The sequence below is a fragment of the Pygocentrus nattereri genome, chromosome 28 (genome assembly GCF_015220715.1).
Source record: "Pygocentrus nattereri isolate fPygNat1 chromosome 28, fPygNat1.pri, whole genome shotgun sequence".
Taxonomy (NCBI): domain Eukaryota; kingdom Metazoa; phylum Chordata; class Actinopteri; order Characiformes; family Serrasalmidae; genus Pygocentrus; species Pygocentrus nattereri.
In genome coordinates, this window is record NC_051238.1 from 1683372 (window position 1) to 1701621 (window position 18250).

The window sequence follows — 18250 nt, forward strand, 5'->3', positions numbered from 1 at the left end:
TTGTAAAAATCAAACAATCAAACCGAGAAATCTGATTACGGAGCTCAAATCCAGCCTCTTCATCAGATTTCTTAATCGAATTTCTAGACCGTACTCCGATCTCAGAAATCAGAGTGTGCCGTTTACATGACCATTTGAATAATCAGATAACAGCAGGAATCTGATTATGATGGTATTATTGAGGGCATGTAAATGTGAGGCTCTTCCAGCTCAAGAAACTGACATATTCTTACGCCTGAAGCACAAGAATGTGACGGCTGCTCCATTTAAGGTGGAACAGGAAAATTCAAACAAGAATCTGGAGAATCTCTGACTTCAGCTTCATATCACTGAAGAATTAGTGGGGGGTGATAATAAATAACTGCCCCCCTCTTTGAAGGCTTATGATCCCTAAATGTAACTAAAGCCCAGCAGTGAGGAGCTGAACTTTCCCCTCCTCTGCTGTCCCTGCAGACGGGCAGGGTCGCCTACAGAGCGGCGCTAGTAGCTGTTAATGAAGTGATGCTCTTTTATTTGAGGGTCTCATTTCAGATCATTTAAAGGCCAAGAGGTCTTTTTTGAGAATCACTGCATTACATCATGATAACAAACGTAAGTAATGCTGTTATATTTGGTGAATGTTTGTGATTCTCACCAAAATATTATTTACCTCTTCTATGTGTTGAAATCCATATTCCAACACTGCATTTCTTGCTTTCATACATGGAAAAACGATGATTGAGCAAAACCATTTTAAATCGTTCATTTACAGCTAAAAAGAGTAAATCAGGGTGACCTTTTAACACGTTTCAAAGGGCACACATTTGATTGTCCTGTCTTCCATTAAAGGCTCCATCTCATTGTGTACCAATCAATAGAAGCTGACACACTTTCTTATATAGTGGAATGCAGTCAGACAATGGTTATGTTTCCATGAAGACATTAGTCACGTCAAATGAATCTGTTCAGACTGTTTAGTGGTACTTGTAAGAATTCTGTCCAAAGTATTTATTTGTGTATGTGGGAGTAGAGGTAGATTGTAAATACAGCTACAAGCGGCCGTCTGGAGGGTCCAAGCTGCCTTTTACAAGTACACCCAACATTGCTATTTTGGCTGTGACCCACCTTTGGGTGCATGCCAGTAAAGATTTGTAAATACATATGACGTTTACTGGTGATTGCTCAACTGGATGGAGTGAAAATTATTCACTTAGTGAGCTGTTTTGTTAAATTTGACTGACTTATTTTAGTAGCAAAATGACTTCATCTTTGGTTTGTGCACAGTGTGAAGGACTTTAAAAGGAAATCTATTGTTTGACCCAATGGATGGGGTACAAATGAACTGGTTTGGTAGCTATGGCTATAAATTAGTTTAACATGCTGCGGTAAATGGACTTCATCGTTGACATGTTAAAACTATGAAAGACTGTAAACCACAACCTGCTGCTCTTTTGGTGTTTTATTTAGAATTTGTTGAATTTGACTGATGAATCAGTCACAGTTAGTGTAAAACCCTAACATAATGAATACATTTGGCTGCCAGTTCATTCAAAATGCTGCAGGCTTCATCTTCAGAATATATTAATAGTACGACAGACTTTAAACCTTAACATGCTGGTTTTTTGGTGTTCTCATTGGGAACGGTCATTTTATCAGAACTGCTCCAGTGTTCACAGAACCTGTAAACATTAATATCATGAACTTGAAATTGCAACCAGAAACTTTTACCTACTGTTTTAAGAACTAAATGCAGCCTTGCTAAGCATGTGCTTGGAACCAAACATCGCCCTCCCCCTTTCCAAGAGAGGTGAACCCATTACTTACCAGTCTCACTAGAACTTGAATGAGAATGTTTACGTGCGAGGGCAGGACATACAGCGATAAGGTGGCCTTTCTCATGACAGTAAAAACATTCCCATGTCTCAGCTGTAGTAACAGGACTATTGGGTCAGGAGGAACTAGCAGTGTTAACAGGTGTTCTTGTTACTGGGGTGCGACTAGAAACGACACCACAGTGCGAAGGTGTAACAAAAACTGTCTTGTGTGTAAGAGCAAACTCATCAGCTAAGGTAGCAGCTACAGTCAGTCTGCACAATTTCTGCTCATTGAAGTACTCCACAATCTTCTCTGGGAGACTATTTTTGAAGTCTTCTAGTAACATGAGCTCTTTGAGCTCTTTAAACATAGTGACTGTACTAGCTGCAAACCATTTTTCAAACAAAACAGTCTTCTCCTCGGCAAACGCAACAAAGGTCTGGCTGGGGGTTTTCATCAAGGATCTAAAATTTTGCCTGTAGGCTTTGGGCACCAGTTCGTAAGACCTCAGAATTGTGGCTTTCACTACATCATAATCCAAGCTCTGCTCCAACGAGAGAGAACTGCAGTAACAGTGACGACAGATCCCTAGGAAAACAAAGAGTGGTAGCAATATGCTAAAATATGGGAAAGTAAGCATCCACTTCATGTTCTCTAAAGGTTGGGACAAGACTAAGTGGTGGTGACAGAGAGGAAGTGCTCCGAGGGAGAGGAACTGGCTTGTCACCTGCCAAACTTTTGAGGAACTTTTGAGTTTGAGAAAGATATTATTTTTTCTAGTTCTGACTGCTGAAGTGGACAAAATGTTTCCAGTCTCTCTTCTATAACCACATTTTGTGTTGTTTCAGCCAAACCAGATGATGGGTAGATTACTGGTATCGGTTGAACTTTGTCTAATATTCTCGAGTTTGTTATTGAAAAGTCCATGAAATCATTGCTGCTATAGTTGGCGGGTATTTGAGGTTCAGATCTTGCCTGGTTGTTGGTAAGTTTTGCAACTGCGCTAAAAAAGACTCTAGGATTGTTTTAGTTGATTTGGATAAGTGAGGACAGGTGTGCTGAGCGTGTTTTAATAAGTGCCTTTCTGTACCTGCTAAGGCCGTCCTTCCCAGCAGAGTGAAATACTTCCAGCTTGGTTAGCCACCATTTGCGCTGTAATTCCCGTACTGTTGTTGTACCATGGAGCGAGATTTTTCTGTTGCATCGTTTTCATTTCTATAGGTGCAATGTTATCTAAGGTTGATCGGAACGTATTTTCTAGGCAGTCTGTTAATCTGTCAAGCTCTGTTGGGTCTGATGAAGGAAAAGCTACGGTTGATAAGTCTGGAATGATCTCAGGAAAGTGTTGAGCTGTATCCGCCGTTATTGAACACTTCATGCAATAACGGGGTGATGTACACATTTTCACTAAGACCTAGTTCATATGAGATTAGGTAATGATCTGAAACTACTGAAGTTTGTGGGAGAACAGTTAGATTATGTATGTCAACCTCATGTGGCTGGAGTGTGTCAGCAGTTCCTGCAAGATGAAGGCATTGAAGCTATGGACTGGCCCACCCGTTCCCCAGACCTGAATCCGATTGAGCACATCTGGGACATCATGTCTCGCTCCATCCACCAACGCCACGTTGCACCACAGACTGTCCAGGAGTTGGCGGATGCTTTAGTCCAGGTCTGGGAGGAGATCCCTCAGGAGACCAAATGTGCAAATTAACTTAATGAACTTTTCTGTTAACTTTTGGCTTACTTTTTTAAACTGCTGCAGTAAAAGGTCTTCATCTTTGGTTTGTGCACAGCGTGACAGACTTTAAATGAAAACCTAATGCTTGTTTGGTTTGCTTATAGGTAATGGTTAGTTGAAATGGGTTAAATATAGCTCAATGGATGGGGTACAAATGAACCGCTTTGGTAACTATGGCTATAAATTACTTTAAAATTCTGTTATAAATGGACTTGAGATGTTAAAACTATAAAAGACTTTAAACCACAGTCTGCTGATTTCATGGTGTTTTTATTCATAATCTGTTGAATTTGACTAATGAGTCAATCAGGCTTGGTGTAAAACCCTAACTTAATAGACTTGATTTGGTAAATTTGGCTGCCAGTTACTTTAAGATGCTGCAGTAAATGGACTTTATCTTTGCAATATAATAATAGTACGATAGACTTTAAACCACAATATGCTGTTTTTTTGGGGTACTTATTGGTAATGGTCACTTTATCTATCAGAACCGCTCCAGTGTTCACAGAACCTGTAAACACTAAAACACAGAAGCCTTTACCTACTGTTTTAACAACTCAACACAGCCTGGCTAAGCATGCGCCTGGAGCTAAACATCGCCCTCCCCCTTCCCAAGAGCAGTGATCCCACCACTTGCCGGTCTTACTAGAAAAATTCTTTGAAATATCTAGGAGTCCGTTGTCCGTGGCCTGAGGGGATACCTGGCGTCATCACAGGCTCGGCTTCTGGGCTCTCTGCTGATGCCATCAGGGTGGCATATTGAGAGATTCCAAAGCTGCTGGGGAGCATCACCTTGGAGGGGGTTTAGAGAGCCCCAAGGACTAGGACACCCCTCCAAATATGGAGCCAGGCGGTCCTGAAGCTATGAGGCAGAATCCCTTCCATTAACTTAGACTGCCTCCATTCTCTGCTGCAGTGGTGCTTGGATCTGTCCCAGTGGGCCCTTTTGTGCTGTGCAAAGGTCACATCTCTTGCAGAACCAACCAATATCGGCCTGTCTTCCCACCCAGAAGGTCAAGTGTGAAAGCTGTTTTCAAGCTTGGAGTGGTCCAGGGAACAGATCTCTGGTCCTTCTGAAATCGGGAATTGCTTCCAGCAAGCTCTAGTGGGGCCCACTACATGTGTGGAAGCTATTCGCCACTTCTGTGTTTGTATCCAAGGAAAATAATCAAAAATTTATGAGGCTAGTACTGACCATTTTGCAAACCTGCATGCAGAAAAGTAACACATGGAATTATGCAGTCAATTCACAAATTCTTGTGTGTGAAAGCAAAACAGCAATAATGAGCTCCTACACCATATGATCCCAGAATGGGTCCTGAGCATGACCTCAAGTATTCGGGACAAGTGTGAAAACAACCTTAATGGTTTATGGCAACAGGAACACATCCAAAGCCAAACTATCACAGACCAATGCTGAGAACTCATCATAGGTGAGCCCTATCATTCTCTCTATGTCAATGGCAAGCAGACCCAGCTTCTCTCTGCAGTGGCGCATCCTCTGATGGAGTCACATCTGCATGGGTCTCACTTACTCACCAAACCTTCTCCACAGGTTGGCTGCAAGTTAAAGTTAAGTGACCCTAGTGAACACACACTAGGGGGCAGTGAACACACTCGCCCAGAGCAGTGGGCAGCCCTATCCACGGCACCTGTGGAGCAGTTGGGGGTTAGGTGTCTTGTTTAAGGACACCTCAGTCATGTACTGTTGGTGCTGGGGATCAAACCAGCAACCTTCCAGTCAGAGGGCCAGTTCCCTAACCTCCAGCCCACAACTGCCCCAATAGGTTGTGCAAAGTTATCATAGGGAGATCCAATGAGCTTCACCACCTTTACTTGATCCACCCACCCTGCCACTGCTGCAACCATCTCAAAGTGCTGCAGGTCTTCTAGCTTCCTGTACCATCAAAACGCCTTACCTTAGACAGGTGTGAGGAAGTTGTACGGGTAACTTCAGCCAGTGGCATTGGGTGAGGATGCCATGGGGGACAGGTTGATGCCTAGCTACCCTATTAACCACTGCAGGTTGGCTATTTCTTTGTCTAACCTGTGGGTGGTAAAGAGTCACCCATTTCTCACCTCTGCACATCCTGAATCTTCGTGAGATTGTACTGTACCCCAGAGACAGGAGGATAGGCCATCTTCCAGTCATCCATGCTTTCCGCCTTGGGTACTCTGGCTCTGTTGCTCCCATTTGATTGCAAACAGCTATTGAGGCAGTGCAGAAAGTGAATTTGATTTGTAAACAGCTTTTAAAGGCTGTCACCATGGTTTGCTTATTGTGCCTCAAAGCTGGCAAAAAAATTAAACACTTCCAATTTTGAGAGCCTCAAGGAGCAAACACTTTAGCTTAGCTTGGAGCCTTCTTTTGAGCTCTTAGTAGTTTTTGGGGCAGTTTCATTCTTTGGCCCTTCCAGCTCTTTTCCTTTCTTTTTTTCTTTTCTGAGAGGTGGTGCAGGCCGGGCCCCTTGCTGTCATTGCCCTCTGCTAGCAGCAGGCAGTGCCAGCTGAATCCTTACACCACCCAAATAGAACCTGCTCTGTGGGGGTCCTCACCATTTTTCCGCCTTCAGAAAACAAGTCTTTACAGTGGTGGTGATACGAACCAGTGGTCACCATGACTACTGCACAGATATAGACATTTTATTTACCATCCAGAACCACCAGTGAGCCTGGTGTATCACAATAAACCATACATCTGTGTGTTCTGAGGACATGCAGTGTCTCTGGACCCCCATCTCGCTAGAAATTATATGAACTATTCACAGCGTGAAAAATTATTCAAGATTCTTTATTGCACAGGGTACAATGAAATTGGGCAGCAATTCTAAGAGTGCATTAACAAAAAAGACTGAAGCAGGAATAAAGCAAAAATAAAGCAAAAGAATAGGCTATGTATCCTTAGTGTACTCCGTAACCAAATCACTTGAATGAGGTCAAAATAAACCTAAAGGTACACAACCTTTTGTTCACAACATGTTAATCCGCTTTCTAATAAAGTTCTGTGAGCTGATTTGGCTTCACCAAACAGCAGCTTTGTTGCATCTGTTCTGATGTAGGAAAAAAAGTAAGTTATGTTGCTCCCCCTGCTGCATTTGCCTGGAATTCCATCCATCTATCCATCCATCCATCCATCCATCCATCCATTATATTCCGCTTCTCTGGGGTTCGGGTCGCGGGGGCAACATCCTAAGCAATGAGGCCCAGACCTCCCTTTCCCCAGCCACTTGCACTAGCTCTCCGAGGATTCCGCGGCGCTATAGTCATGCCAGCGTGTCCTGGGTCTTCCACGGGGTCTCCTCCCAGGTGGACTTGCCTGTGACACCTCCCAAGGGAGGCATTCAGGAGACATCCTAACCAGATGCCCGAACCACCTCAGCTGACTCCTCTCGATGTGAAGAAGCAGCGGCTCTACTCCGAGTCCCTCCCGGATGACCGAACTTCTCACCCTATCTCTAAGGGAGAGTCCAGCCACCCTGCGGAGGAAACTCATTTTGGCCGCTTGTATTTGCGATCTTATTCTTTCGGTCATTACCCAAAGCTCATGACCATAGGTGAGGGTGGGAACATAGATCGACCGGTAAATCGAGAGCCTTGCCTTATGGCTCAGCTCTTTCTTTACCACAACAGACCGGTAAAGTGCCCGCATCACTGCTGACCCAGCACCAATCCGCCTGTCAATCTCCCGCTCCCTTGTACCATCACTCATGAACAAGACCCCGAGATACTTGAGAGATACCACTTGAGGCAAGAGCTCATCCCCGACCCAGAGAGGGCTCTCCACCCTTTTCTGCCTGAGAACCATGGTCTCAGATTTAGAGGTACTGATTCTCACTCGCTTGACACTCGGCTGCAAACCGATCCAGCGAAAGCTGAAGTTCGGCCTGATATCCGCAATAGGACCACATCATCTGCAAACAGCAGCGATGTGACCCTGAGGTCACCAAACCGGACACCCTCCATCCCCTGACTGCGCCTAGAAATTCTATCCATAAAAATTATGAATAGAATCGGTGACAAAGGGCAGCCCTGACGGAGTCCAACTCTCACTGGGAACGAGTCTGACTTACTGCCGGCCATGCGAACCAAACTCCAGCTTTGTTTGTACAGGGCCTGAATGGCTCGTAGCAAAGAGCCATGTACCCCATACTCCCGAAGCACCTCCCACAGAATACTCAGGGCGGATCTCATCCACCCCTGGAGCCTTGCCACCAAGGAGCTTCTTAACTACCTTAGCGACTTCGGCGTCAGTAATGGACAAGCCTATTCCCATGTCCCCAGACTCTGCCTCCTCACTGGAGAACATGTCGGTGGGATTGAGAAGGTCCTCAAAGTATTCCTTCCACCGCCCAATGACGTCTTCAGTCGAAGTCAGCAGCACACCATCTCCACTATATACAGTGCTAGTGGCACACTGCTTTCCCCTTCTGAGTCGCCTGATGGTTTGCCAGAATCTTTTCGGATCCTCAAGTCACTTTCCAAGGCCTCACCAAACTCCTCCCATACACGGGTTTTTGCCTTGGCGACGACTGAAACCACAGATCCCTTGGCCTGTCTATACCTGCCAGCTGCCTCTGGTGTCCCACAGGCCAACCATGCCCGGTAGGACTCCTTCTTCAGCTTGACGGCATCTCTCACCTGGGGAGTCCACCACCGGGTTCGAGGATTACCGCCCCGACAGGCACCAACTACCTTACGGCCACAGCTACAGTCAGCCGCTTCAACAATGGAGGAACGGAACATGGCCCCCACCTCCCCCGATATCTGGTCAAAGTTCTGACAGAGGTGTGAGTTGAAGATCAATCTGACAGGTTCTTCTGCCAGATGTTCCCAGCAAACCCTCACTATACGTTTGGGCTTGCCTGGTTGACCGGCATCTTCCCCCACCACCTGATCCAACTCACCACCAGGTGGTGATCAGTTGACAGCTCAGCTCCTCTCTTTACCCGAGTGTCCAAAACACATGGCCGCAAGTCCGATGACACGACTACAAAGTCAATCATTGAACTGTGGCCTAGGGTGTCCTGGTGCCATGTGCACTTATGGACATCCTTGTGTTCAAACATGGTGTTCGTTATGGACAAACTGTGGTTTGCACAGAAGTCCAAAAACTGAACACCACTCGGGTTCAGATCAGAGAGGCCATTCCTCCCAATCACACCCCTCCAGGTCTCACTGTCATTGCCCACGTGAGCGTTAAAGTCCCCCAGTAGGACAATAGAGTCTCCAGGAGGAGCACTTTCAAGCACCCTTTCCAAGGACTCTAAGAAGGCTGGGTACTCTGAACTGCTGTTCAGTGCATAAGCACAGACAGCAGTCAGGACCCATTCCCCAACCCGAAGGCGTAGGAAAGCTACCCTCTCGTCCACTGGAGAAAACCCCAACATACAGGCGCCGAGTCGAGGGGCTATGAGAAAGCCCACACCTGCCCGCCGCCTCTCACCATGGGCAACTCCAGAAAAGAATAAAGTCCAGCTCCTCTCAAGGAGATTGGACCCAGAGCCGAAGCTGTGTGTTGAGGTGAGCCCGACTATATCTAGCCGGTATCTCTAAACCTCGCGCACCAACTCAGGCTCCTTCCCCGCCAGTGAGGTAACGTTCCAAGTTCCAAAAGCCAGTTTCAGCACCCGAGGATCAGAACGCCAAGGCCCACGCCTTCGGACACTGCCCGATCCACAACGCACCGAACCCCTACTACTGCCCCTCCTATTGGTGGTGGGTCGATGGGAGGGGGGACTCATGTAACTCCTTCGGGCTGGGCCCGGCCGGGCACCATGAGTAAATGCCCGGCCACCAGACGCTCGCTGGCGAGCCCCTCCCCCAGGCCTGGAATTACAAGTTTCAGAAATAGGCTGTCGCCTCACAGCACGAAGGGCCTGGGTTCGATTCGGCCGGGTGACCAGGGTCCTTTCTGTGTGGAGTTCTCCCCGTGTCTGTGTGGGTTTCTTCTGGGTTTTCCGGTTTACTCCCACAGTCCAAAGACATGCAGTCAGGCCAACTGGACATGCTGAATTGCCCCTTAGTGTGTGTGTGTGTGTGTGTGTGTGTCTGTCTGTCTGTCTGTCTGTCTGCCCTGCGATGGACTGGCGACCTGTCCAGGGTGTGTCGTGCCTTCCACCTGATGACTGCTGGGATAGGCTCCAGCACCCTCCATGACCCAGAAGGAGAAGTGGCTTAGAAAACGTGTGTGTGTGTGTTTGTGTGAGGTCACTGCTAGCCTTGCACTTTCTCCTCACTCCTATCTCACATTAGTTTCACTACACATGAAAGCAATCACACACATAAAACACAAATAAGTTTTAACCTAGAGAACAACATAAAATGTTCCTTTTACAGGGGTGAGTGTGCCCCATGAGCCTCTTCCAATGGAATGCATAACCAAGCTTCAATGCTCATGAAGGCAGCACACCTCTATGGCAGACACCATATAGCTTCCTGTGAAGTCAGTTGTACAGCCACACTTTTGCCCCAGGAGACAGAGGCCACCAGAAGCAATGGGCAAATGACTTGCACTGGCCTCGTTCTGAAGGTCCCTTGCAAGCTGGTGCACCGCAGGGAGGCAGTGGTAAATCTCCCCAGAATACACCTCTCCTGAAATTCTGTCTCCCTCTCATCCTGGTGGGCTCCTGAAGACCATCTCTGTGTGCATCCTAAGATCACAGCCGAACATAATAAAGGCCGGAGTGGACTTGCTCAACTCGTGCACAGCAGAGCAGCAAGCAAGCAGGACTGGGGCAAAAGTCAGTCCAAATCACACTATTGCTAATCAGTGATAATGGCCAGCTGTGAACAGTCTGTTATTTTCCACTTACAAAGTGGACATCTGAAAGGAAGGTGTTTCTAAACGTGGCCAGTGAGTGGAAGCACAAATTGGTTGTTTCTAATAAAATGGCCAGTAAGTGAAAGCAACACAGTGGGTGTTTCTAATGAAGTGGCCAGTGAGTGGAAACACAAGGTGGGTGTTTCTAATAAAGTGGCCAGTTAGTGAAAGCAAGACAGTGGGTGTTTCTAATAAAGTGGCCAGTGAGTGGAAGCACAAGGTTGGTGTTTCTAATAAAATGGCCAGTTAGTGGGTGGAAGTACAAGGTAGTGGAGCCCGATTTTACTCTGATTTCATGAACAATTAAGGCCAATACAGAATGACACTCTTTCACCTCAGGAGTTTTAAGCAGTGTTGATCGTCCTCTCACTTTTTAAGCTTACAGGGACATTCAGTCCTGTAGAACAGCAAACCATAAACCTCAGTGTTCCTAGGACTCTCTGGACTGGACTCTCTGATGTAGCCTTAGTGTACTTAATAAAATCAGGGTGAAAACAAACAAGATCATCAGCTTTCTAAGAATATTCTGCGAACTGATTTTGATTCATTAGGCAGAGGCTTTGTTGGATCTGTTCAGCTGGAGGACAAAGTGCCTTGATATGTGTTACTATGGCTCCCTCTGCTGCATTCGTTTGGAATTGCATGTTTTAGAATCAACACTGAGCAATAACACTTGCGGATGCCCTTACATTGAACAATACACAACGAATTCAATGTTAATCTGAACCTGAAAAATAAATGTCAAATCATGTGTCTTCTTTTTTCTTTTAAATACATTTTCACATCAGCTAATCAAAATGCTGTAGATGCTGACTGTTTGTCAACAGGTGAGCTACAGTCTGTAACTGTTCACCTACAATGTAGACATTTGGAAGGAAGGTGTTTCTAATAAAATGACCAGTGAGTGGAAGCACGAGGTGGACGTTTCTAATAAAGTGGCCAGTAGGTGGAACCACAAGGTAGGTGTTTCTAATAAAGTGGCCAGTGAGTGGAAGCACAAGGTGGGTGTTTCTAATAAAGTGGCCAGAGAGTGGAAGCACAAGGTGGGTGTTTCTAATAAAGTGGCCAGTGAGTGGAAGCACAAGGTGTGTGTTTCTAATAAAGTGGCCAGTGAGTAGTGGCACAAGGTAGGTGTCTCTAATAAAATGGCCAGTAAGTAGAAGGGCAAGGTGGGTGTTTCTAATAAAGTGGCCAGTGAGTGGAACCACAAGGTAGGTGTTTCTAATAAAGTGGCCAGTGAGTGGAGGCACAAGGTGGGTGTTTCTAATAAAGTGGCCAGTGAGTGGAACCACAAGGTGGGTGTTTCTAATAAAATGGCCAGTGAGTGGAAGCGCAAGGTGGGTGTTTCTAATAAAGTGGCCAGTGAGTGGAAGCACAAGGTAGGTGTTTCTAATAAAGTGGCCAACAGGTGGAACCACAAGGTGGGTGTTTCTAATAAAGTGGCCAGTGAGTGGAAGCACAAGGTGGGTGTTTCTAATAAAGTGGCCAGTTAGTGGAAGCACAAGTTGGGTGTTTCTAATAAAGTGGCCAGTGAGTGGAAGCGCAAGGTGGGTGTTTCTAATAAAGTGGCCAGTTAGTGGAAGCACAAGGTGGAAGTTTCTAATAAAGTGGCCAACAGGTGGAACCACAAGGTAGGTGTTTCTAATAAAGTGGCCAGTGAGTGGAAGCACAAGGTGGAAGTTTCTAATAAAGTGGCCAGTTAGTGGAAGCACAAGGTGGGTGTTTCTAATAAAGTGGCCAGTGAGTGGAAGCACAAGGTGGAAGTTTCTAATAAAGTGGCCAGTTAGTGGAAGCACAAGGTGAGTGTTTCTAATAAAGTGGCCAGTGAGTGGAAGCACAAGGTGGGTGTTTCTAATAAAGTGGCCAGTGAGTGGAAGCACAAGGTGGGTGTTTCTAATAAAGTGGCCAGTGAGTGGAAGCACAAGGTGGAAGTTTCTAATAAAGTGGCCAGTGAGTGGAAGCACAAGGTGGGTGTTTCTAATAAAGTGGCCAGTGAGTGGAACCACAAGGTGGGTGTTTCTAATAAAATGGCCAGTGAGTGGAAGCGCAAGGTGGGTGTTTCTAATAAAGTGGCCAGTGAGTGGAAGCACAAGGTGGGTGTTTCTAATAAAGTGGCCAGTTAGTGGAAGCACAAGTTGGGTGTTTCTAATAAAGTGGCCAGTGAGTGGAAGCGCAAGGTGGGTGTTTCTAATAAAGTGGCCAGTGAGTGGAAGCACAAGGTGGGTGTTTCTAATAAAGTGGCCAGTTAGTGGAAGCACAAGGTGAGTGTTTCTAATAAAGTGGCCAGTGAGTGGAAGCACAAGGTGGGTGTTTCTAATAAAGTGGCCAGTGAGTGGAAGCACAAGGTGGGTGTTTCTAATAAAGTGGCCAGTTAGTGGAAGCACAAGGTGGAAGTTTCTAATAAAGTGGCCAGTTAGTGGAAGCACAAGGTGAGTGTTTCTAATAAAGTGGCCAGTGAGTGGAAGCACAAGGTGGAAGTTTCTAATAAAGTGGCCAGTGAGTGGAAGCACAAGGTGGGTGTTTCCAGTAAAGTGGCCAGTGAGTGGAAGCACAAGGTGGGTGTTTCTAATAAAGTGGCCAGTGAGTGGAAGCACAAGGTGAGTGTTTCTAATAAAGTGGCCAGTGAGTGGAAGCACAAGGTGGGTGTTTCTAATAAAGTGGCCAGTTAGTGGAAGCGCAAGGTTGGTGTTTCTAATAAAGTGGCCAGTGAGTGGAAGCGCAAGGTGGGTGTTTCTAATAAAGTGGCCAGTGAGTGGAAGCGCAAGGTGGGTGTTTCTAATAAAGTGGCCAGTGAGTGGAAGCACAAGGTGGGTGTTTCTAATAAAGTGGCCAGTGAGTGGAAGCACAAGGTGGAAGTTTCTAATAAAGTGGCCAGTTAGTGGAAGCACAAGGTGAGTGTTTCTAATAAAGTGGCCAGTTAGTGGAACCACAAGGTGGGTGTTTCTAATAAAGTGGCCAGTGAGTGGAAGCACAAGGTGGGTGTTTCTAATAAAGTGGCCAGTTAGTGGAAGCACAAGGTTGGTGTTTCTAATAAAGAGGCCAGTTAGTGGAAGCACAAGGTGGGTGTTTCTAATATAGTGGCCAGTGAGGGAGTGGAAGTACAAGACAGTGGAGCGTGGTACCGTGATCGGACGCCACCTGTGCAGCAAGTCCAGTCTGGAAATTTCCTCACTACTAAATATTCCACAGTCCACTGTCAGTGGGATTATAACAAAGTGGAAGCTATTGGGAACGACAGCAACTCAGCCACAAAGTGGTCGGCCATGTAAAATGACAGAGCGGTCAGCGGATGCTGAGGGGCATAGTGAGCAGAGGTCACCGACTTTCTGCAGAGTCAATCACTACAGACCTCCAAACTTCATGTGGCCTTCAGATCAGCTCAAGAACAGCGTAGAGAGCTTCATGGAATGGGTTTCTATGGCCGAGCAGCTGCATCCAAGCCTTACATCACCAAGTGCAGTGCAAAGTGTGGAATGCAGTGGTGTAAAGCGCCGCCACTGGACTCTAGAGCAGTGGAGACGTGTTCTCTGGAGTGACCAATCACGCTTCTCCATCTGGAAATCAGATGGACGAATCTGGGTTTAGCGGTTGCCAGGAGACGGTACTTGTCTGACTGCATTGTGCCAAGTGTAAAGTTTGGTGGAGGGGGGATCATGGTGTGGGGGTGTTTTTCAGGAGTTGGGCTCGGCCCCTTAGTTCCAGTGAAAGGAACTTTTAAAGCTTCAGCACCAAGAGATTTTGGACAATTTCATGCTCCCAACTTTGTGGGAACAGTTTGGGGACGGCCCCTTCCTGCTCCAGCATGACTGCGCACCAGTGAACAAAGCAGGTCCATAAAGACACGGATGAGCCAGTTTGGTGTGGAAGAACTTGACTGGCCTGCACCTCAACCTATGGGATGAATTAGAGCGGAGACTGTGAGCCAGGCCTTCTCGTCCAACATCAGTGTCTGACCTCACAAATGTGCTTCTGAAAGTACGGTCAAAAATTCCCATAAACACACTCCTAACCCTTGTGGAAAGCCTTCCCAGAAGAGCTGAAGCTGTTATAGCTGCAAAGGGTGGGCCGACATCATATTAAACCCTATGGAATCTCATTCAAGTTCATAGGCGTGTGAAGCCAGACGACCAATATAGTGATTCTAATCAATACACGTAATCTTTCTCACTGTGAGGGTGTTGTCGGAATATTATCGCATTATTCCTCTTATTTTTAGATTGTTTAACTGATGTTGAATAATTTTCTATAGCGAAAGTGTCTTATTCCACTGGCAGGTCACTTCACTAGTTTCAGACATCATTTCTTGAAATACGCAAAATTATCTGCATCATTTTTGAAACAAGTAAAATGATCTGCCAGTGGAATGAGGCACTTAACAAGTGTTTAAAACATATAAATAAGTTCAATAATCTTTTATTATTCTTACAACAACCTCAGCGTGAGAAATATGAGACATGTTGACTACATTTGAGACGTTTTGCTCATTTTTGCAGTATAAACATGAGTGCAGTGGCAATCACAGGCTGTTTTATATACTCAGCAGGTCTGGGCTCACATTATAAAGTGTGAATGAGGGCGAATCCGTAGAGAAGAAGCCACTACAACCCTGTCCACTGAATTATCTGTAATTATCTGTGTTATATATTATATGCGCTTTGACCTACATGTGACTCTCATAACTGGCGAGAGCGCATGCGCAGACACGCTGTCCTTAAACAAACTCCTTCGGTCATTCTAACCCGTTTACCTCCTTAAGGTGATCCCCCACGGGTTAGATCCCCATCCCGGATTGCCGTTGAGCACGTCTGCTGCTGAATCAGCTCAAATAAGTTCCATAAATTTAGGAAATGTCACTATATTCCCGCTGTTTTCTCCGCCTGTCATCGCTGCTCAACACAAACGTGCCACTGTTGCTATGGAGACGGCTAGCCTGGCTGCTAACGGTTGTTTTGCTAACGCTTGTTTGAGTTTAATGCAGACACTTTAAGGCACATTTTCGTTTATATTTTCATAATGTGGGGGTCTTTATCGCTGGAAAACTGGAATGGATGTGTTTAATATATTTTAGGGAGTTTGGAAAAGTTCACAAAACCTTGTATCTCCATTTTTGTCATTTTTCAGTTTTTCGCATATTTAGAAAATGCCCGTTGGCCTTTATGTTGTGTGTAAATTTCATGATGAATGGACCAAAAGAAATGGACCAAAATGACTTGGAAAGACGTCTGGTTCCATTGACTGCCATTAAAAGAAGAGTAGGTTTTTTCCTTCTCCTGTAAAGTTAACATTTTGGAGATCCAAGGTTTTGCTCTGACAGCAGCGATATATGAGAATATATGGCTTTCTAATATGGGACATATATTAGCATACATAATGTTATAGGTATCAGTCACACAAGGCCATGTTTGTGACATATATGCCACCTTATTTGGCATTAAGCCTTTTCAAACATGAGACATGCATTTCAGCCATTTATCAACAAATACAAACATCATGTGTAACACAAGCTTAATGATATAGGACAACACTCATATATGGACAGCATACTAATCATGTATGCTTGCTTCATGTTATATAGGGCTTTTTACTGAATGTTTAATTGCTACTGGTGTTTTTAATAAAAACAGTCTTTTGCTTGTTTGTCTAATTTGTATGATCCATGCATTACTTATGTGTATTAGATATGCAATATGATCCATATACAGTGCATGTGTCCAGTACTTGAGACGTGTATGCTACATACTGTATATGTGCATATCTTTTTGAAATGTATGCCTGACCCTTTGCAATCCACACGCATATATGACCATTTATCAGATTCATTTATGAAAACAACTTTTGTTAACTCCCAGGTTTGAGCCAGATGTGAAATGTCAGGCCTTAGCTGCCCACTTTATAGAGCTATTTATACATTTCTGCCCATATGGAAATCTGAAATATCATATAAAGGGCATATATATATTGTTGTTCAGAACAAAATCTCGTATCTGCATTTTTGTCATTTTTCAGTTTTTGACATAATTTGGAAGTACCCCAGGTCCTATATATTTTATGTAAATTCCATGATGAATGGACCAACAGAAATGATCCAAAATTACTTGGAAAGACGTCTGGTTCCATTGACTTACATTAAAAATAAGGTATGTTTTTCCTTCTCCTGTAAAGTTGACATTTTGGAGATACGAGGTTTTGATCCGACAGTGATATTTAGTGTAGTGGACACATGCCCTACATGTGGATCAGACATATGTTGTATATCTGATACATGTGTCTGATGCATGGATCAGACATATATTCCTGATAAAAACGGATTTTTTTAAACGATATACACTGGAAGCATACATTGAAAAATTCCGTATATGAATAATGTTATATATTTTATATATTGTTAAATGTATGTGTTGGCATAAGCTGGTTTATGCCTGTCTAGTGCTGTTTTAGCTGTTCACCCAGCATAGTCATGTTGGTTGACCAGCATACCAGCATCCAAAACACAACATATGCTGGTTTTATTGGTTTCCAGCCACGCCTCTCTGCTGATAAAAGACCATTGGAATGATTAGGATTAAACAGTAGTTTTGCTTTCTAATGGGAATTGGCTTACTGGTTATCATCAGAGACCACTAATTCCCTGTAGGCCTTAAATCCTATTAGGAAACCATCTGAAGACCTGTTAAACCATTAGAATCATTTACACTGTGACATCAACCCATTAGGAAAACACAGAATACCATTACTGGCTATTGGACACCATCAGGGGCCAAGAGAAATATTGAATGATTTCTATTTTTTTTTTTTTCTAGCATGGTGGTCTGTGCTGGTTTTTCTAGCAAATGGGCCTAAAATGCCAAAATATAAAGATTTTAATGGTCACATCATGACATCAATAGACAGTACATCTGAAATGGGAGAGCTTTTCACTTTGGTTTCTTTAAATGTTGAAGTTTAGTGTCTAAATTTGCAGACGGCCTCTTCCAGAAAGAAGAGTCAATATTGATCCACTCAGCACTGACGGCTTCAAACAGCTGGAAAACACTGCTGAGCTGGTTTGTGTTTAACGAGAGACCAGATATTCTCTATACGGTTTAAATCTGCAGTGTGACCAGCCAGAACCATCACTGCCCGTGCGCAAGGTTCTGTGCAGGTGCAGTTCTCGTTCATCAAGGTACAAACAGTGTAAATGTTCCCTCAAAGCTCCAGCAGTGGTTCTAAGGTCTGATTGTGGAGCTTAAATCAGGTTCTCCAGGTGAAAAGTTGGTATTTGTTCCTTTTCATAACCGAACGTTTTAAAACAGAGCAGTAGAGTAAAAGCCTGGAGGCGAGGCGGGGTGTGTGGAGTCAGTCCAGCTTAGAACACATCATTTCAGTGGATTATGATTCCGTTATGTTCCCCGACTAAAGGTACTGAGATGGACCCTTGAGGGTTCCCAAGAGGGGGACTGACCCAGTGGCCCATTTGCCTCACCCAACAGTGTTTGTTTAAGTTGATATCTGGGTCCCATATTTGAAAATGGAGCAATTTAATAGACGCCAGCTTATATTCACACATATGTATGTATGTATGTCCATATATGAGCAACATGAGTTGGAACCAATACTAATATGTGTCATGACTCCTGTTCATTTCCTGTTTGTCGTCCCACAGGCCGAACGCAAAGTCCCCTGTCCTTTGTTTCAGGGCCTTTTTAGGGTCTAGTTGTCCTCTCAGCTCGGGTACACGGAGCTTGTTCCAAGTGCCTCCTTCCTCACTGACTCCCTGACTCGCTGACTCTCTGACTCGGCGAGTTACAAAACTCACCGAGGCCACGTTTTGTAATCGGTGCACTGCGACCAATCAGAGAGCGGGACGCCGCGATCACGTGACCACGGTTTTTTTTTATTGTTTTTTATTTATTTAT

General features: G+C 44.9%; 2 protein-coding genes across 2 annotated transcripts in view; one reads left to right on the forward strand and one right to left on the reverse strand.

The window, feature by feature from the left end:
- The window catches only part of LOC108413082 (guanylate-binding protein 1-like), a 52088-nt gene extending 36838 nt beyond the window's left edge, over positions 1–15250 (reverse strand). Inside the window, exon 1 of the mRNA XM_037535628.1 lies at positions 15103–15250. The gene's annotated coding sequence lies outside the window, so the exon portion shown is untranslated. The remainder of the gene's footprint in view (positions 1–15102) is intronic.
- A 2988-nt stretch (positions 15251–18238) lies between these two features.
- lonrf1l (LON peptidase N-terminal domain and ring finger 1, like) overlaps positions 18239–18250 on the forward strand; it is a 20435-nt gene continuing 20423 nt past the window's right edge. The window contains exon 1 of the mRNA XM_017685431.2: positions 18239–18250. This exon is cut by the window's right edge and continues 787 nt beyond it. The gene's annotated coding sequence lies outside the window, so the exon portion shown is untranslated.